Source organism: Lichenostomus cassidix, chromosome 15 (assembly GCF_008360975.1).
Source record: "Lichenostomus cassidix isolate B80296 chromosome 15, HeHo_3.0, whole genome shotgun sequence".
NCBI lineage: Eukaryota > Metazoa > Chordata > Aves > Passeriformes > Meliphagidae > Lichenostomus > Lichenostomus cassidix.
Genome location: NC_139496.1, coordinates 7,016,179 through 7,038,642, shown reverse-complemented (window position 1 = coordinate 7,038,642; position 22,464 = coordinate 7,016,179). Strand labels below are relative to the sequence as shown.

General features: G+C 39.3%; 1 protein-coding gene across 10 annotated transcripts in view; it reads right to left on the bottom strand.

The window, feature by feature from the left end:
• ARVCF (ARVCF delta catenin family member) overlaps positions 1-22,464 on the bottom strand; it is a 248,325-nt gene that overhangs the window by 172,129 nt on the left and 53,732 nt on the right. Inside the window, exon 1 of one of the 10 annotated variants that reach the window (XM_085075801.1) lies at positions 1,574-1,642. The exons of 8 other annotated variants lie outside the window; for them this stretch is intronic. The gene's annotated coding sequence lies outside the window, so the exon portion shown is untranslated. Of the gene's footprint in view, positions 1-1,573; positions 1,643-22,464 lie in introns of those variants that run through there. One more of the 10 variants, XM_085075806.1, reaches the window with a different exon arrangement.

Below are 22,464 nucleotides of genomic sequence, written 5' to 3'. Positions count from 1 at the left end.
ATCACTAGAAATTTGGCAATTATAATAAACTGCCTAATCTATTTCAGTGACAGCTTGACCTCAGTCCCAAATACTGCATTTTGCTACCAGTGGAGACACAAACAAGAGACCAAAGGTTCCTGAAAGGCCAAGTTAATCAGGGCAGTACTGAGGAGAAGAGCACATGCTAGAAAGCCTGGCAGTGAAACACGCTGACACCAAATACATTTGTGGGCGGGAAGAACACAGAAACACTGGCAAGGGAAGGCACTCAGGAGACTCACATTTCCACTGTAAACAGAACAGCAATGCCAAGTGTGAACTGGCACTGGCAGCATGTGCCAACGTGTGACCCCAGAGAACTGTCACAACTCCTGTCAGGAGAGCCTCAACTGCTGTATTTATCCCTCTCGGTGGATGTGCTTCATGTGGCTGCTGTGCTAACTCGCCAGGACAAAAATCTGAACGCATGAAGTAGCAATGGACTAATTAATAATATTTTTGATATGTGATTTAGTGACTGGAGGTAAGTGTTTTTGTGGCTAGGCAGAGCAAAAACAAGCGGGAAAAAAATACATGCCAGCAAAGAAACAAGGAAAATAAGGTGAACAGGGAAGAAAGCACACACTGAGTCTGTCCTATGGAGCTACTGCTGGTCAGGAAAGGGAATAGGCAATTACTAGAAGAGAAATAAACAGGCAAACAATTCGTATACATTTGCTCCATGATACAGTTCCTGCTCTTCATGTTGATAGAAGGATTAATACACATTCCTGGTAAGAACAGTGAGCATGGAACTGCATTGCTTTTAAAATGTATATATTTATCAGTGTAGATTTGATAAAGCTGTTGAATCAATTTTTCAGTACCATATAACCTTTCCCCTCTAGCTCACAAGAAAACCAGAAAGGAGAACAAATGAGGTCAGAGGAAGTAACAGTGGCATGGCATTTGGAGGCATGGATACACTGCCACACTGGGATCTCTCTGGTCTCACATGTAATTGAGATCTCATGCCTTGCAGAACCTTTCAGTTGAGCACTCTGCTCACTGCTGCTCGGGCTCAGAGAGTGGAGCAGCAGAACAGGGACTACCACAACACGGGAAACCACAAAGCAGTAAAAAGCTGACAGATCTAATTTTAGTTCTGCCAGCCTGGACAGTGTCCTCGCTACAAGCAGCAAGTGCAATAAAACTGACGAACAGGAGTGACCGCCAAAAATACGGAAAGCAGTAGCTCCATTACACAAGTCTTGTTTGCATCTTAAATATTTATAATCTGCAGATTTAAGAGACAGAATCTGGCTGCACATCTGTTCTTTTAATCTGAAGGCCTGCTGTTGGATGGGAGCAGCCAAGCAACTGCAGATCCTGCAGTCCCGACTCTCACGCGGGGCTGTGCTGAACCATGAATGTTCAGCTGCCAGACTTCTCCCCTCTCATTTTATTATTCCTCTTGAATGATTCAGTGATGTCTCTCGTTCCTGTGGCACCAAAAATGCAGCAAAGGATTGATGATGCCAAAAATACCAGCCTCAAAAAACCCCCAGCTCAACTAGTTATTAGAGAAGGGAAATATATTTCGTACAAGTACCTTGGAGAACAGCGAGATATTTTGATTTTAAATCACAACAGTGTCACAGGCATTTGGTGCTTCTCAGATCTGAAAATACACAGAAATGAAATGGATCCTATGAATATAGTATCAGATATAATGACACCATATCAGACCTGCAAAATTGCACAAAAAAGATACTTGTCTGAGACTTGCTAGAAAAATTGCCATGAACTAACAAATAATAACATAGTTTATATCAAAAAAATGTAATCACCCTGAGTAGTCTGAAGAAAAAAGCATCTATATATTAAGCTGCTCGTATAATGCTAATAAATCTCCATGATAATATAGAATAAGCTGCTATTCCCTCTAGGCCTCATCTAAGTCCTACTGTTTTGGTCCCTTAGAAAGAGAGATGGACTTTTCCGTGTGTCCAGAGGCCATCCAGACACTAAAAGAGAGCATGAAGCAAATATACTTTCCAGTGAAACCCTGTTATTAACCTACTTTGATTAATAATACCAGAGTTTTAATAACATAAAGTAAATTTTACAGTTTCAAATAAGGTTTTTTCATCCACAAAATTGCCCATAAATTTTTGTAAATTTTGGTAAAGCCATTAGCATATATTTTCCTAGAGTTAGTATATGCATAACCTTATTATTAAAAATTCTAGCAGGCTCTCTCACTGTTAACCACACTCAGTCCTACATGAAGGCAACAGGAAATTAGACTGTGGAAGAATTACGTAATTTCAGTCTAGATGTTAATTAAAAGAAATCACTAAACCCACGGAAGTTTAAATCAGTAAGAGAATAAAAGTCCACATTTAGGTGAGATCTAGAACCACGGCTAAGGCCACAATAAATCTTAACATTACTTGGCTGTGTTCACTGGTGCCAAGACCTACAAATTGCAGCCCCTCTGGTGCTGGAAGTCACAATCCAACATTCTTTTAATGAAAAGTTGTTTAGAAATATGACTGAGCTTTCATTAGGTCTCTGAGATTTACAGTTTTGAAGTGGAAATTTTAATTGTGTGTCAATCATAAACCCATCCAATTGTCATGGAAACACACAATCATGAGGAGTCAAATGATTAACTTGACTGCTGAAACAAAAGTTTTATTGCTGCAACTGACTGAAACTCTGGTTTGCATATATTAAGGGGAGTGGAATTACAGTAATGGCCATGCTGCTGGACACAGTGCTCTGTCAAGACTTTAAATGGATTTGGCACTTAAATTCCTTGTAGAAAACATGCATTATTCTGATTGTATTTAAGACACAGATATCAGGAGCATGCTTGGTCCTTAGTATCTATAATGACATAATCATGCAAAAGGAAATTATTTAGACTGTGTGACTTGTGAGCTCAGTTTCAGGAGTTGGCTGTTGTGATCAGTATATATAATTAATTATACTAATTTACATGCATATGTAACCTGGATACAATAGAGACACCACAGAGAACTCTAGCATTTCTTTCAACATCTTCATTTCTCAGCTGCACCCAAGTCCACACTTGGGAAACACCAAGAAGAGGAATTTGAAGAATGTGCAGTAACATTTAGACATGTCTAAAGGGTGGCATTGGGTCCCCTCCCAAACTTTTAACAAAAGACAAAGAAAACTGTGAAATAGAGAAAACTTTATACAGGGCAGGGGCAAACAGCATCTCCAGATTCCATGTTTATTGAACTGAAAGCGTGAGTTAAATCAGCCCCTTTTAATCCGTTTCTGAAATCAGTCACACCAAAAGCAAAACAACCAAGTGATCTGACATCTTGTGACATTCCAAACTGACAATTCAGAAAATCAACTCACTGAATTATTTGTCACAGTCCTCTCCATAATCTGCACATGCTGCTGGCAGCAAAATCAACTCTGAAGTTTCAAGTCCTTAAGAAAACTCAACGTACTATCTGATGTCAAAAAAAAAAGAAAAAAAAGTATGCTGAATAGTATGCTGAATATGCAGAAAATAGAAGAAATTTCTGTAATTCCATTTATCAGTAACAACTTAATGAAACACCACCATTAACATCACAATGCAAGTATTTTAAATTTATAGAGATTTTTAACTTGAAACTTCAATGTGTTTTCCAAGGGAAGTAACATTAGCATCAGTAATTGCTATCGGAGACACACCATGATGTATCCAAGGAAAATGTACAGCAAAACGTGGGATTAAAAGGAATTTTTTACTTTCATAACCCTATTCTGTTTCTTTGATCACTATGCTGACTCCTAAGAATGGGGCAGCTCAAAAGGAACAAAAAAAATTCCATTAAATCCAAACCTGTAGATAACGGAACATATTTCCACATGCATTTACGATTTCCTGCACACACGACCTGTGTTCAAACGTCTTTGAAGTCATTTTCAGAGTCTCTGTGAAAATTTATGAACTTTAGTACTCATTAGCTGTAGTTCGGGTGCATGAGTGCCCAGAGACTGGTGGTGCCTGAGCAGCCAAACTGCAGCTGGAGGTTTGAATTTCTCCATTTCCAGCATAACTCTGGCAGATCAACACACACACTCACACACAGTAATGGGTACACTCCAAATTACAACAGTGCTGCTGAAATTTTATGTCATTTTATGAGAAGAACAGATTTTTTTCATGTAGTTTCCATGTATCTTTAAATTCAGCTGTTTCGCGTCACTGTATATAATATTGTTTTTAATTTATAGAGACTCCAATGATTTTTTTCTTATTACAGAAATTAAAATTATCGCGTCAGAGCATTTGCTGTAAAATTAGATACCTTTAATTGGCTATAAAAGACCGCAGAAAGTCCTCAGGCCAAACCTGGAAAACCGGGAAGAAAAGGATGAAGGTTTCTCAGAACAATCTAACACAGCAGCATGTGTACATAAAAAAAAGTACATTAAGTACTTTTTCAGGATTTAGAGAAAAATATCCCCAAGTGAATATTTGTTCATGTTATATTTCCATTTCATTAAAGACTTAGAAATTACATCAAATTAGGTAATCTGGGTGCACCGTTCATCTTGAATTGTATCTAGTACCTAGTCACCCAGCCACAACCCTGAAATTTTATTCCCTTGCCATAGCTCTATGTTCCTACATTTATTGTAAAACTGTGTAACCTTCACAATATTCCCACTCAATGCTGAACTGCTCTTCTGAGTCCAATCAGGAAAAAAATCAGATCATTAAAAAATCCTCTTTATCCAGAAACACATGAACAAAGCTAAAAATGTCACTCTACGTGCTGTGTTTTCAATTCAGATTATTATATCAATTTATTCAGAATCACTCACCATCAGATGCTCTTGGACTTAAATTTCTCCACCCTTTACTAACACACAGACTGCCCAGGACAACTGGTACTAGTGAAGATTCTTGTTACACACAGAACTATTCCCCCTTGTACTTCCAATTCATAAATAAATGTATAGGCTGTGTCAAAATTTCCTTTGAAGAACCAAGCTCTGGCAGCTAACATGTTCTATTAAATAATGAGAAAAGAATGGATGCAGGACTGCATCCTGTACTCACACCATTAGTCCCTAGTGGAGCTGGGAAAACTGGCCACGAGTGCTACTGCCCTAAAGCCATGGCTTGGGGGGTGTGAAATTTCATGCCACAATATCTAAAAATATGTAGAAGCTGGAACAGATTCAACATCAGCACAAGCCTACTGAAGTGTAAGACTGGCCTTAAATATTTCAGCTATTCCAGCACTGTGGACTCCTGTCGCTGTTGAGCAGCTAGCAGAGTAATGAATGCATCGGGTCTCAGTGGCAAGAAGGAATGACCTTTATTGTCTTGATTTCATCACATTTATAGAGTTCTCAAAAGTCACCCAGATTGGTCAGTCAGAAGCCTTCCCCCAGGCCTGATTGGCCAGGCCTGCACTGTCCAAGTTCTGGGACACTGTTCCAAAACATCCAAACTTTATCTTTATTTACAAAAACACAAGAAAACTTCCCATGGGAAAAACTGTGCTAGCCACAGACTCCTAGCCCTAACAGTGCCAAGGAAAAGCAGGGAGATGAATTTACAGTAGGACTTTGCAGGATAGTGTTGCACCCAGAGGAATGTGGATGCTCTGCTACAGCAGAAGCATCGACAGCACAGCCTGAGTAGCACAGAACTGCACAGGAAGAGTTCTCTGAACTCCCTGCAACATGGTGCAATACAGTGCTTTCCTCTTAGATCTCTGAACATGGAATCTTTCAGTCAAGACAGCTCTTTCCCCTACATTTTACTGTGACGTAATCTAAAATGACTTTTTATTTTTATTTATTTTTTACAAGCTAAGACACTCCCATTGTATTTACAGTATTCTGCACTTCTCATGGGTCTCCTAAAGCTGGCTGTTTTGCCTGCAACCAGCTTCTGATAATTAGTTCTGGATAGTCTTCAGGACATGAAGGAAATCGGTGCACTGAATCTGTTTTTTCAATATATGTAATAACGTATGTCCATCTTCAGCAGTGTTCAAGATATAGAGGACCAAAAAGGTAAAAATTCTTTTTGAAAACTTCTGTTCCATTTTTGCTTGTCATTTAAAACTTCGCTTGCTATTTATTCTGACTCTAAAATTCAGATACTTGAGAAATTTCATGCAACACTCCTTGCAAAATCTTGTTTGATAGACAGTACTTTGAAGATAAAACCCACCCAAATATTTTTTAACCACTAGAATTGTCTCACAGTGAATTTCTGCTGCTACAGAAAGAGGCAGCAAATGCCTGAAGCAGAATTTCACTGGGTTGGATTGTTTACTAGAGAGATTTAATTGACACACCAGCAGGTTATTTTGCTGATCTCCCTGCCCGTACTCTGGTTCTGCTCACAGATGAATCAATGAGGTTCAAATCTTGTTACCTGCCTCTGTGGCTTCAAAACATCTGACTGTGCAAATTATTATTTTTTCCCTTTCCATTTGGTACGCTGGCTGTGTTATGCCCAAAATTGTCATAACGAAATATTATCTCCTCTTTTAGCAATTGAATACACCTTATAATTAAGAATTATTTATTAATATTCCTGTATCTGTCAAGCCATTAACCCCACACAACACGAATGAAATTACACCTCCCTGGAACCCTGCTAAGATAAAGTAGGATCAACATTAAAAACCCTTGCAGCTGATCTTAAGGCTCCATTTTTATGGTGGTCACTTCTCATTTTTGGGGCAAACTGCCATGAGGAATGTTACCTGAAAGACTGGGAAAATGCCAGGCTGTTTTTTGGGCTAGTGTCTGAATTTACTCCAGCTCTGGAGTTACCCAGAGGTGTGTGGCAGCAGCAGTGCCTGCTCTGGGTGACACGTGCCCTCTCCTGGCAAATCCAAGCAATATTCTGGGCTAGCTGGTGGCTGCCTGGATGAAATAAAACTAGATAAAACTAGTCCCTCTGCTTAGTAAGATCAATGCATGTTACTAGAGTATCCTTATTATTACTTTTCTAGTAAACCTTCATGTACGATGAACTGTTCTTAATGCTGTAGGAAATACACTGAATATGAACACTTCAGATAACCTGGGGTATTTTTTTAACAGGTTTGGCCTTGGAGTACATATTTTATAATTCTCAGTTATAAAATGTCCATCAGATTAACAAGCAGAGGTGGGGAAAAACAGAATAATGTAAGCCTTTGTTTTAATATGTTTAGTTAATGATGGGCCTTAGTCCACAGGGTTCAAATCCCTACCCTCCTGAAGAAACAAAGATTTTCTATTCTTTAATTTAGTATCCATTTAGCTCAGCTGAAGAACTGAAGAACATACAACTCATGCTTCTCTTTCCCTGTAAAATTCACCACTCACAAGCAGACAGAAAGGCAAAAGCAGGTGAGGACAGAAGGGATGCAGTTTAGCATTAAACAAAACAAGTTTAATTGATTATTGTCTTGAAGTAGGTCCACTGAGCAGCCCAGCAAATCTGGGGAGAACTGCTTTGAATCTACCCTCCCTTGAGAAATGAACTTGAGTGTCTGCAGAACTTGTACTATGCTTTTTAACCTTGTAATTACAGCAGGTTTAAAGTAATTGCCTCCAAATATTTAATGTGACTCTTTATTTATGCAATTTAATTGTTCTTAGTAGTTTTCATGCTATTTCTATTTCCTTCAGTATTCAGGCAAACAATTTTTCCAAAAGAATGTTTACAGAAATGCTAACACTGAGTAAAAATTAAAAAAATATTTGGAAAGGTAAGTTTTTAATCATTAACAAACTACATATGATGCATGGGTTTTATGGCTCACATCCCTCATCAAGTCCACACCTGAATATTAAAAGAAAGGTTATGATTATGAAACAGAAATAGACAGATGCTAAGAAAAGAGAAATTGATACAGGTAAAGAAGTGCTACCTGATATTAAATGCCTGTCACTGCTAAGGGACATTTCAGGCAAAGAGATCAAACTGACTTGTGAAGTACTGGACTTTGAGACAATAATATGAAGACACCTCCTAAAAGAAATATAGGAATGAAAGTGCTCAAAAAACAGATGCTTTCTGTCTCCTTCTGAACATACTGTGGGATAAAATGTTTTTCAGTGCTGAAAATGGTGCAAGTCTGTTGTAATCTAACTATGAAATCTGATAAATACCCAGAACCAGTACCTTTGGCTTGAGTCAGGATGTAATGCATTGGCAGAACAACCTGTGTTGGGACTAACCAGGAAGGAGTGTCTTTGAGGTTTCTAAGATTTCTTTGAAGATTAAAGCAGAGACTTTAGCAGAGATACAAGCAAAGATTTCTAAAGAACTCTACAACTGCAAAGGAAAATGGCAAAGGAAATGGAAAAAAGGAAAGTGCAAAGGAAATGGCAAAATATGAAACACACCTTTTAAGTGTAACAGGAAAAAATTATTTATTTCTCTACTGGTTTAACTGCAGTATTTTAAGACTATACTTTCTCCCTTCGGGTACAGGAACTATAAAGACATGACTTCTACCTACTGCAGCTCCTTAACAGATTTTACACAACCTCAAGCATACTGTAGTCCTTCCTATTTCTCTTCTCCTGCATCCTTTCTGCACTGTGCCAAGGACACTGCCCGTGCTTGCACATTTCCCCATATGGAATTACAGCAAGTAAACATAAATGGGAAAAGAATCCCCATTTCTCCCCTCCTGCAGAGGGACATGTTGCTCTGAGATCGGCAGAACAAGAACTGGTTCCTGGCAGATACTGGACAGTGTTTGCTTGGCTCACAGTGAGTACCACTGGCAACAACAGGAATGCTTCACTTGGAGCATCTGAAGTACTGCCCTTCCAATCAGCACAATTCTTGTTCTCTGTCTGGTTTTTCCTCCCTTTACTTTCCACAGAGAACCAGAACTAACTCAGTAACATTTCAGTTGAAGATTTCTTGTTCCAGACTGTTCTCTGGTTCTGTACCACCCATCCATTTACCGTATCACTGGGGGATTACAATCCTTTTCCCAGTTTATTCTCCCAAAGAAAAATGAAAATGACAAAATGTTTCTTGCCTTATCTGCTCCCCATTGGTGCAGAGCTCTATGGCTAAAATGCTCATCAGAGCCAAAAGCCTGGGCATGATTGAACTTTAAACAAGCTAAACATCAATTGGTTTGATTTATAGACCCAGGAGACCAAGTCAATCACAAAAGAGTAAAGTAAAATTAATTTGCCATTCAGAGCTGTCTTTATAAAACATGCTGCCTAGCCTGAAAAATAGAAAAATTAGTAGGAAAAAGTAGTTTGTGTAATTGCTTCTGTTGGGCAAAATGGCTTCAAATTCCATCTCCACAGTTGTCACGTATCCAGAACATCCCTTGATTCATCCAGGCAAGGCAAAATCTAAGAATTACCCCCACCTGCCACTCCACTGTGTTCTGTGGACTAGACAAGCACTGAATATAGAACATTTCAATCTGTAGCAGACTGATGGTATCTCTGTAACTGGCCTGAGTCTCTCTGGCATCTGTTTGGGAGGCACAGCATAAGGCAAGTTCATCAGTTCAAACCTCATAAAGAGATGGTGCAGATGCACTTCAGAGCAGATATTGCAGACTTTATTTTCCATTTGAGAACTTTGCATCTTTTAGGTAATGCACATACATAAATACAGAACATTAGCATAACAGCTTAAGAGATGCAATCTGGGATATTTTAAGCTTCATAAGAGTTTGCAGTTTTATGACAGCATTAAAAGGCTCTTTGATTCAGCTGCAGGTTAACACACGGTGCCTCATTTTCATTTCTGTGATAGCTGGATGTTAAGTTCCTGTGGCACGTGGAGCAGAAGGGAAGCAGCTAAGGATGCTAAGTAGTGCCAGACACCACGCAGAGCTGCACGCCTGGCACTCCTCCCATGAGTGGAGTTGCCTGGGAAGGGCTGGCTGGCAGTCCTGCCACAGGTATCCGGCTCTCAGCCACTCAGACAAGTCCCTACATCACAAACAACAAATTCACTTCCACGACTAAATTGTCTCATAAATCCCTGTCATTCAATACTGTAATTGTATTTCTGTGGCTTACATTGTGGCAAGTGGGAATGAAGCAAGCAGGAAGTGAAGGCTAATTGTGAAAGGTTAAACTCCCTTTTATAGTGAAATCATTTTGTTATGAATAAGAGACCTAGAAAGGAAGGACAGCTATTGATGAGTCAGTGACAGAATAAAAACATCATTTGCTGAGGTCATTTAGTCTGTCAGTACTGAAAGATTTGAAAGCGTCTAATTTAGTTCTTCACAAAAGAAGCTCCCTGCTGTTAACAACTTCACAATGAATTTTCAGCATTCAACTTCAAATCAAAATCAGTACTGTGGCTTAATACTTGTCTCTCAGGTACTAAGTCAAACACAAAGCTCAGATTCTGGGCAGAAAGCATTACCAGCTATTTACAGTTTAGGCAATTTCTTTGTATAGATAATAAATCAATGTACATATCTCAATCCAGCAACAGAAGTCTGATTACAGAAATATCTAAAATATTAGTTTATATACTCAGTGGAGTTCTGCTCCAAACAGCATCCAAATCAATCTAAATAAAGTAGCCAGTATATAGATATTATTTTAGGTGCCTTTTGCTTCTGTTTTAATAGGTGTAATGAGAACAGTGGTCACAATGATATTTAAACAGAAAAAAATACAGCTTGGTTTCTGCAGTGACACCGAATGCAATCAATTTGCTAACACCTGACACCCGGTAAGCTCACAGTATCCATAAAAAGTATTACTATGTGTATGTGTTAGAAACATCCATATTCTTGGCTCCTTTTTCTCCTGTAAAGCAGGAGGGTGGAATTGCTCTCCTGAGACTCATGAACAGATTTTGGTTTCATCCAGGAAAACTTTCATCCGTCTTTCCGCAACAAAAAAAGTTTTCCCACCTCAACTTGTTCTTTGCAGCTTCAATAAACCAGTATGATCCATGGCTTTGTGGCTAACACAGCAAGTTTCCATCACTAGACACAAGACACCCCAAGTCCGCAGCAAATAAGATTTTCTGAGAGCAGTTTGCAGCTTATAAACCAAAAGAAATTAAGATACATTTATATTAAGCAAGTGTAGCTTTTCCTTCTTTCTTATGGGTTCCATCAAAAAAACTTTATTTCACTGCATATATCCTACCCTTATGTATAATGGCAATTTCACAAGCCCTGACTCTAAGAGAGTAACTTCTGCTGGCCAAAGAAATCAGCCCTGCCTATGGTCTGGGAGATTTGCCAAGGAAAAACAAGCTCCATGGTAAAGGTCATTAGGAATGAGAGAGATTCTTTACGCTATGCTGAGTACAGAGACTAATCCACTTCTTTTGGTAGGAAGTGCGCAGGTAGGGGATGAGCAAACGTTAGTTCCACACTCTTCCACTCCTGCTTTTCTAAGTACATTCAGGGAGCCATCCATTTTGACCTGCTTTTCTTTTAGTTTTGATGTCATGCGCTCCAAAACCCAGCATTATGCTTACTAGGACAAATCTATTGTCCTGTGCTAGAAATCCTCTCTAATAGTGTGGGGGATGCTGCCAGTAAGGGCAGTAAGTCAGTTGGCTGCTGTTATCATCAATCAAGCATGAAGGCTCTGCTGTTCTGCAGCCTGAATTCTTTATCTAACTGATTAGTCATACAGGCCAACTGTATTACAGTATTGCTTCCCAACTCCCATCACAGAACTCCTCCATTTGGAGTATTAAAACCCAGCTGATGAGCTCAGTGTTGCATGACACAGACGAAAGGGAGGAAGCACGGCAGCAGAGGACAGAGGAAGAGATACAATCCCGTTATCCCTACAGATGTTCATGCCAAAAGGAAGTGAGTGAAAGCTTGAAAATCAATTCAAAAGTAAATAAAGCACAAGAGGCCAGCAAGGCAAGCACCAGAAAACTATTTTAAGGTTCAGAGTGAATTAAACATGCAAAGAAATTAAGCGTAGCAAGGAAACAATCATACTGGCAGAATTAGCATTTCTTTTCCTGTTTTTTAGACCACTAAGAGAAGTGTATCAGAAGAAAAGTATCAGTAACATAATTAGGTTGCATTTGCTTTTTGCTGTGCTTAGGGAGGTTTTCTATTTCAATAGCCCTCATAAGAAAAAGACTCCTTAAAAAACATTCCCTAGTTATTTTCTCTTTCACATTCTGTACTGTTCCCCATAGAGACCTTATGTCAAAGGTGGCCTCTTTTGACTTTGTAGAAAAGTAACTACTCAGCTATTTCTCCCATCCAAGAAAAAGAAAAGCACCTTGCTCAAGAATCCCACTTCTGGATTCTCGTCTATTTCACTTTTCTCAAACACCCCTACACATGCCCACAGGCCTGTTTGCCACTAATGCATTCATCCAGGGATTTGACAAGGAGCTATCACATTTTAGCCCCAAATCACTCTTCTTTCTGCTTCTTTGACCTACACAAACCTACTTTATATGCTCATGCAGTTTCTCTTGCATTTTTCTTTTTCTGCTGGAAGTCACACTTGGTTACAAAAACCTTTGCACGTAACTAATTCCAACTGTATCACAGCCAACAACTTAATCTAAAAGGATAAGCATTTACCATAATGATCTCCACACTGTACAGCAGACAGGCACTAAAATAGGATGCTTTACCCATAAATGTCTACCTTTGGATAAATGTCTTTCATCTTACACTTCTGTCAAGCAAATTTTTTTAGATTTAAAAAATTGTTTTAAAAGCTGAGTTACCAACCCAGGGACGTCCTTCTGTTTCCAGCACCACTCTCCTGTTTTAGAGCTTTCACGCTCTGGAAACTGGTCCAGAAACAGCTGTACCCTCAGTGACTCTCACACAGCTTTTGTCTCCAGTGCAGCATAGAGAGAGCCAGATATTATACACTACACCAAGAGTCTCTTCTGCTGTTTAAAATATTCTATTCTCACCATACCTGCTGGTTTCAATATTCAGAAGTTAAAGCACTGCTGAGCAGGCACCCAGTGGGATTTCAGAGCAGAATGTAAAGAGGAATTACTTGGAAAAAATAATCCTGAAATGATGGAGTCCTGCAGTCAGAAAATGCTCCAGTTGCAAAGCCCTCTCCCACCAAACGCTGAGGATATGAGAGAAGCAAGAAAAAACACAGATGTGCCTGCCCTGCCATCCACATCATAGAAACCTACAAAATACACATTCACAGAGCCGCCTGCAGTATGTGCCAGATAAATAAAAACTAATCTAAGCACAATCACAATGCAATACAAATGACACACTCATGTTGTGTATGTGGATATTCTCTAGTAGATTACTCTGCCGTGCTCTATCAGACATTGACACACATAAAAACAACTGCAAAACAGAAAGAGGAATATTTTGTATTTTATATTCTTTATAACAGGAGCTGAGTTTTTAAAATTTAGTGTGCATCCACAGAGACGTAACCACAGCTAGATTCTTCTCTAGTGAGTTTCTTGGGAAAGGACTGACTTAATTTTCCTCATTTATACTGTGCCAAGCACAGTATGGTCTTAGTCCCAATTGGGGCCTGCAGGCACTGTCACAACATAGTCACCAAACAAACAGGTTGATGTGCTTAATGCAAAATTCCTCCATTTTAGTAGGCAGCTTGAAAGATGTGAGGATAAAGGACCACACTAGTGGCAAACATGCCTTGATTGTACTTTTAAAATAAAGCTGCTTATTCCTGGTTTTTCTTCCTTACTCCTCCATTCTCTCTCTTGCTTCTGTTACTACCTCTACCTGGGGAGATAGTTTACATTTATTATTTGTTCCAAGAGATGCTTAGCTTTCCCTAATAACAGCATTAAAGAAGAACTGTGTACAGGGGGACAAAGAGTTAAAATTATCCTTTTTTTTTTTTTTTCCTTTTTGCCAGCATTGCTGAATAAAAAGGCTGAAATATTTATTTTTTCAGCCACTAACGACAAGATAAGTGTCAGACATAACTCAAAAAAGTTCTACCAGAGCTCTCTGCAGCTGAAATGTTAAATTTATTCATATTTGATTCCACCCTCAGAAAGCCAGTTCTCTTCTGTCTTTCATTGTTTATGTTAGATACTGTGAGTCATGGAAACAAAGTGACACAAAACCACATTTACGCTAAAGAAATCATCCCACATCTTTTCAGATTCTCTTTTCTGCTATTTCCGTACCATGCCTCCTATTGAGTCTGCGAGATTGATTACCCAAGCAGGGGCTAAGCATTTATTCTTGACTCCAGTTATTTAGCTGCTCACACTCTCATCTAAGCAGGCCAATTTAGAGGAAACAGATGCATTATCCATCAGTTCCAGAATCGGAATGAGCATATACAGGACTGTCTATCTGACCTGTGCCTTACAAACAACAAAGTGACAGTAATGCCAAGCAAAGATAATGATCTGAAAGTACCATTGGCTGCCTTTGCTCTGTGTTAGCTGTGGCACCCTACAGGAGGTGGCTCTCCCTGCACACAACAGGGCAAGGGCAATCAAATGCCTGACTTAAGCACCTCTGGCACTATGAATGCAGGGCAGCACGCCCTCCTAAAACTGAGCTGGTGTATTTAAGGCATTAGGTTGACCACAGACTATCAGAAAGAACACATCCTGTAAGAGTGAACACATTCTATAGCCCTCAGCCTGGTCAATCTGCAGTGGTAAGAACCCCAATTTACACCCACAGGAACTATCCCACCAACTATTACTGTTATATTTCAACACTTAACATAGACTTGAGTCAGCAGTGTATGTCAGCATGGAAAGGATGAGGGCTCAGTGTGTGAATATGGGGTTTTTCCCTCTGTTTAGCTCCAGCTAAAAGGGTTACAGTTTATGGTTTATGACTGAGTGAAACCTGACAAAGCTCCAAACCACTCACATATGCCCAGTCTTACAAGGATGTCATAAAAAGTTTAACGACATTGCTTTAAACAGGGGTTGGACCAGATGACCTCCAAAAGTCCCTTCCAACATATATTATTCAGAGATTTTAATACAAAACACACTCTGGTCTCTAAAGCCTTCAGAAAGGACCCACACCTTGAGGCTTTACTCCTCTGAATTTTCAGGAGGTCAAATGCTGACAGAAATTGGCCATTAGCAATTCCTTTGAAGTCAGTGAAAATGACAGCCCCTCACCCCTTCAGTAGGTTTTGGCTTAGAGATTTTAGTGTGACTACTATCACAGAGTTTGGTCTAAGAACTCTGGTGTAACTTCTTTTACTCTATCTCTCCCATCCCAGCATAGATTCACACACACAAATCTCCATCCCACATGAGACATTCTTTTTCACCCTACTGATCTGCCTTACAAACAATTCCTTTTACAACTACCCCATGGAATCAGAGCACAGGAACAGGACAAGCACTCTTAAAGGCTGACTCCACACTCCTACCCACCTACAAAGCCAGAGAGTTACTAATCATGGATAATCTCAAAGCTATATATCTTCATGGAAAGGAGCTGGTACACCCTACTAATTACAGTTTTATCAAGAGACTGGGAACATTTTCACTCAGAACTAGCACAAACACTGATCTCTTTAAATGCAGCAGACGGAAAGAGCTCCCTCTGCTTTCCAAAATACAGCACTTGCTGTTGTGAAGCTTTATTTTAAAGCCAGATATGTAGGCAAAATTAGATCAACAAGCAGTTTCAGCATTGTTAACTCCATGCCTGGGCTGCATAAAGTCCAAGCTGATCATTCCAAATTAACTTACCTTTCTGCAAGGGTGGTGTATGACAGTGAATACAATACATCAAGCTGGAGGAGTCCTTCCTGTACCTTTTAACTGATAGGCCAACATACAATTAAAAGAAATCTGTTCACAAGTCTCAAAGTATTTTCAAAGTACTGTTGCAATTACAGTACTCAAGTCACTGCAATTACAGTGCTCAAGTAACACATTCTAGTTTCATTTCCACTGCCATCCTTTCATCAGATTTCCATATGGAAATCCCACTCAGGGTGAATCCTGCTCCACACTAGCCTCAGCACAATGCTCTCATAGCTACTGCTGCCTGTGGCAGCAATGGATGGAGACCAAGACCAACAGAGAGATGGGAGAAGACTATTCAAAATAATTCCAGCATTAAGAAGCAACAAAGAATCCTCTCTCTCTCTCTGGACTCACTAGGACCTACATCACCGAGACAAAGGATACGTTGCCAACTTCTCAGACAAACTGCTCCCATCAAAGATGCTGCTGCTGTGGAAACTCCACAGGCTCTCACTCAGGGGTTGTTTATTTGCTCAGAACAGGACTTCATGTGGAAGTGTGAGCAGGCTTGCATTTTAGGAGAAGTTGAGAATTGTTAAGAGGTTTCCTCTTATTTCTTTGAAAACCTTTGTTCTTTATTTGATACAGAACACCTAAGAGAACAACTTCATTCATTACTTATAATTGTTCTGTCTGTTGTGACAGAAGAAATAAAATTTGAAAATAAATCCAAAAGTTCCACTTTGCTGCTGCTTCTGTCAGTATTGCAGGCTAAACAGAATAAGCATCATGTAGATTCTTGCACCTAATCACAGAGGAAAAACAGACTTTGTATCAGGAGATGCAAACTTTTATTAGTGGCAGTGTTACCAATTGCCTTCATCGTTTCATTTATGTTTATTTCTGTACCTTAGCTGTTTTACTTATAAAACCAGAACACAACCCTTAGAGGTCTAGCTCAACTGTGTAAACGAAGTTATAAACCAAGTTTGCTCTGATTTCTATTGAGGCTAATTATTTTTTAAAACATGGTACTTACTACTGTCCTGAATGAATGAAGAGCAAACAAGCCATGAACAGTAATAAAGCTCTATGTATGCACCAGACCTGAAATGCAATTTGATCCTGAGTGTGCTACAAAATCAAAGTCTTCTCACCATCCTGTGAAATGGTAATGTGCATAGAATCCTAGAATTTGCTGAGTTAGAAGGGACCCAACAGGATCAGCATGTTTGATTTACTGATTTAATAATAATGCAACCAATGGACAAACAAAATGTTTCTGTTTGTGTTGCTTCCAGGAAAGGCAACACAGGAAGTAATTGCCAATGATCCCATTAGTCATGTTTAGCTACAGTCCTCCAGAAATAGCCCTAAACAATCTTCAGGGACAGTAAATAACCCTTTTCTTCGGTAATTATGTATCAGTGAGGGAAAATCCTATACACCTAAAGCCAATTCCAGAAGAGGTTTTCAAAGCCCATTTTTTGAATCAATAAAGATAATGCCAAAAAAAAACCCCAAACCTAAAACCAGTGAAACAACAGAATATGGATCTGGGAAAAATGTCAAGTGCTTTCTTTGTATTTTCAGTGCATAATTAATACTATGCAGAACTTCCTCTGCAGCTGGAGTACACTGTGACATCTTTGAAAAGGTAATCATGGGAACTGAGGTTTTAATAAGTCTGCTTAAGAAGTATTGTAATGAAACAAGAAAATTTAAAGGTTAAAGGTTGAACTTTACTCTTAATTCTTATGCAAAATAAAAATATTTGCTCTTGCTGTTGATTTCATCTTCTACTGCCTGAAAGGTGAAGGCTGAACATGTATTGGTCTTGTTTTGATTTGGCTGTGGGTCTTGATGCCACAGATGCTCCTACCCACAGGCACAACACTCAGTTATTGAGCTCCTGTATCAATCCATCCTCCCTCCATGGGAACTGTTCTAACAGCACCTCACATTGCACCATGTCCCCTCAATGCTTCACAACCTTCAGTCACCCCTGCAGGGTGACTTCAGGCTCTCAGGCAATTCTTCAGTCCTCCCAAACACCATCACTTTCATTTCCACTTGCCTATTTCAGACGTACACAAACAGGGGGATTTATAGTCTGACCTCCTCACCAGTAGATAAAGCAACATGGACCATGATGAGGGTTTTGCTATACTGCAATACAGATACAATTACCAGCATTAACAGTGTCAGTTGTTCCACAACACTTGTGCTTGAGTGTACATTAGTTACAGAAACTTCTTGTCTCAAATGTTCTTTTACAATTTTATCATTTTCTATTAAAATAGGAATTTTTTTGGACATTCATAAAGTTGGGATGTTGTAGGACAGGTGAAATGGCAGTACATCAAATGGAGGTGAAATTCTTTTTTAAATTACCCCAGAGGAAACTGAGTAAGCCCAACAGAGATCCCATGAGATCTTAATAATCAGTAGACACAGTCAAGAAGATCTATTCTACAATCTATGGGAGAGATCAATTCATCAGGAAAATGTGTGTCATTTCTAATCCCAGGCACTCCGATGAGAGCCCTTTCAGCCATTTGCCTTTAAGACTGCAGAATCATGAAACTCCTGAGGAATGAAAGTAAGGACACCTACCGAGTGTGCACATGACAACAGGAGGAAGCAGCCAATTAGCGTATTGGTGCAGTGATCTAAATTACAGCGAAGCCTGCAGAGGCTATAAAGGATGCTACATCATGTCACTAATGACTTATGGGGATAGGAAGAAGGCAGCTTGGTAAAACTCCTGAGACCCAAGAGCTGGGATGTACTGAGACGATACAAAAACACAAGAGAAATTGCACCCACACCTTGCTTCAAAAGCCTGCTTCTCAGCAGAAGAGACTCCCTTTGCCCTTCTTTTCTCTCTCCTCAACACTTCTGAATGTCCTACAACTTTGTAATCCCTCAGGAGCCCTGTGTTACACAGCTCCCTCTACCATCCCTAAGGCAGATGGTATTCCCTTCACACATCCATCAAAACCATGTCTGCAGGGAAATGCTTCTGAGGAACAAGCAGTGCTTTCCAGATTTTCTTGGAGCTAGCAACTGGCTATGCAGCAAGAATACACTCTTTTCATTAACTGAAACTCTGGTACTGATCTGACTAGATTTTTTTGATTTGTTCCTCAGTGTATCATTATTGCTGCACATAGGCAACTATTTCAAAGAGGCATAAAAACAATTATGTGCTTGGTATGCATGTCCCAGAAACAACTATTGCTATAATTTTTTTTCCACACATCAGCTTTTACTGGAACAAGGCCTTGTGTTAAAGGAAGGGAAAAAAAGAGGAAGAAAATTAGTAAGGGTCACTGAAACTGTACTACAGCCACATGAAATACCAGATTCCACTGGCAGCAGTGTCGCATCAATAAAACAACAAATCACTGCCTACTAAATCCAATCTGCTTACACGTAATTCTATGCAATTGCTCATTTTCATGTGTGAGCTTGAGAATATGTATTTGACCTGAAACACAGTGAAAGTGTCTGTGCACACAGGTACGACTCTGCAGTCAGTAGCAGTGAATCACCAGGTACTTGAAAAGAGAGAACTATGGCCAAAAGTGGGAAAAAAGACCACACATTTGCAGGGATTATTTTACTCTTGCTAAACCAGCTCAATTTTTCAGTAGGCCCACTTCAATTTCCCCATGTTCTGGATCTTCAATCCAAAATATCACTGTGAAACCCCTACAACTCTCCAGGGATGATCCCCTCAAAGCATGAAGCACTTGCTGCCCAGTCACTAATTGCAACCAACCTATTCATGCAAACACTGATACATGCAATTGTCACATGCAAAAAATCTCTCATCCATTATATTCTAACACAGAGGCATTAGAACAATATGAAGAATTACAATTGCATTTCTAAGGTACAGTCAGTGACAATGAAAGCATTGGCATAATATTCCAATGACCCACAAGTAGGATCCTGCAGTTGTGATGGGAAAGGTAGACAACTGTTGTATATGTAGGAGTGAAGGAGTCAACTATAGGTTGATGACAGTGATAAAAAACCAGAGACTTGTGTTTCCATTTTTAATAAGACATTGGCAAGAAATTCTAACCAAAAGCTTTGAACTTTACCTTCTTCAAATATTTTCTTCTCTTAAAACCCCAGTTTACATTTACCACTGAGATATAAGGAGCAGTTCTAAAGAACACAGAGAGATGTAAGGATCCCTTGCATTCCCTCTGCACTCACATCAGTGTTTTCTGGAGGGCAGCCCCTGCCTGTCCTCAAGCCGCCTGGAAGCCACACAACCAGAACAGTGCAAGGCTCTGCCATGCTGAACATGCCTGCAAAGATTCCAGACAGGAAGCAGTGCCACCCAGCTGGCTTTGCCATAAACCAATGCACAGACGTGCCAGAAGAAGGCAGTGCAGCAAGCACTGTGCTTCTAATGTTACAGATTATGACCATGCACAGAACAAGCTACAAATAAAAGCTATGTAAATTTTGACTCCCATGCTTGTTTCAGTAGAACATCAGTATCTGACTAATTTCAAGCTCTACTGGAAATGCAGGAAAATCACAAGCCGTTCTGACAAGCAGAACAAAGAAGAGGCTTGGCCCTCCAGAGGGGTTCTGAATATGCATGTTCCAAGGGACTCTGCATGGAAGTGAAGGGTTAACACATAGAGAACCCTTCTCAAAAATTATGTCCAAAATAGCATGGAAGTTTGAAAGTTAAAACATAATGAGAAGTAACATAACTTCAGTGAATGATAATGTTCTTAAACTTAGAAGATTATTTTCATTCCGGAGGATCCAAATATTTACAACTTGTGATCTACAAAAAGTAAGAATGCAGACGCTGTCTTGTTAAGTGATTGCAGCAAGTTAATACTTCAGGCAGCATTACCTGCTCTGGAGATGAAGCAAAGATACAGGTTTCCACTACTGATACCAGCATTAGTCTATGCAAAACTGTCACTGATAGGATCAGGAAGACAAGTGAATAAAAGATTTTCCACTCCTCCAAAAGACTCAGGGTTACTGGCAGAGAAGCTCTGTGAGGATTATTTGCAGAATTCATGTCTGTCTCTCATTTCAACACCTTAAGTTTAAAATCAACCTGGGACTTTTTATGCATTTCTGCATAAAATAGGGAGAGAGGAAGAGACCTGATACTGGAAAGATAACTATGCATTTTTTAATTGAGGAACTGGCTGTTGCTGTTAGTACAGTAAGAGAGGTGCATTATATACCCCTGTCCATTTATTTACTTTCTAACTACAGTATTCAACCATATAAAGAGAAGGGAAGCACAATTTTTTTAGTATTCAAATGAGTATATGACTGAGTGAAACAATTCTCATGTCTCTCTGTGAATAAGATGAGTAAGAGCTGCAGATTTACCTGGTACTAGAAAAGTAACTCCTCATTCTGTGAAATAGTTTCCTCTAAATGCAAGAGAGGGAAAAGGTAATAATCCACAATTCATATGAAATGCAAGCTATTTGACAGCCAGTGAACCTACAGCAGACTTTGAAACAGATGTATCAAGTCTAATGTCACAAACAAACCCCAGCATAGATAATTACACAGCAACAATGTCATACACTCAGAGCTAGTCAACCCCCAATGACTGCCAGTGGGCACTGAACTTTAATCTTCAGCATCAAAGCACCAGCACTGGTTCAACTGAGTTAAATGAGTAATTCTTTTAGCTGGAACTAGTAGAAGTCTCTTCTTTGATAGTCAGATCAGCCAACTGAGAAATCACACGACAGGCTTCACCAGCATGTTACACCTCTAGTAGTTCCAACTGGAAAGAGCATCCTTGTTTCCTGCCCTTAGCTACAGAGCACTCTTGCTGTTAAACAGCTCCTCTGTTTCTCCCAAAGCTGGTTGCACTTCAGCTGCAAATCAATGACTGCTCTGCATACTTTATATATTAGAGAGGTTTAAAAAAAAAAAAGTAAAATATTATAGAAATTGATTCAGTACCCCAGTCAAATTCTGCCAATAAAAAATTCATTTGCCCAGTTAATTCATACTATGAAATTACCAAATTCCTGAAATGCTAGCAGAGTAATGTACCAGCAGCACTCTGGTAAATTTTACACCTCCTAGTGGTTTAAAAGCAAAAGTAAGGTTTTAAACATTTCTGCATTTTATATGCTGATTAAACTTTAATTACAATTATTTTTTACAGTAGTCATTAAAGGTTGGATTTTTATAACCCAAGAATTCTCACGTCATAGGTCTCTCAGTAAATTATAGGATAAGCACCTTAAGTGATTATGCATGCATGCAAATGTCCATACTATTTTAAAGATACTGGTGCAATTCATTAGACTAATATAATTTGAATCCCTTTAAAATGTAGTGATTAAAGTATGTTAGATTTTGAGATGGGAATTTGTCTATGTAACTGACTACTTTAACCTCTATGCACATTTAGACACAATACAGACACTACATATTTCTCATATTCCTAAACAGTCCAGTGAACCAATCTTAAATAATATTTTTTATTAAAGATGCAAAGAAGCAGGTTCTGGAATTCACTAAAATGCCCAAGACAAGGGAGCCTCCAATTCTATATGTCAGTAAGCATTAGACTCCCAATCAAGTGGCCTGAAAAATCCCACTGGATACCTACCTGTACCTTTCAAACCCTAAATGTCCTTGCAAATCCAGCTCATATTTTATATATGCTGGCTATCCAGGGATGGTGCTGCTTTACAGGGTATTTTCCTCCACCCCATTTAATTGCTGCCTGACAAGAAGCCACTAACATCTAACACAAACCTCCTTAA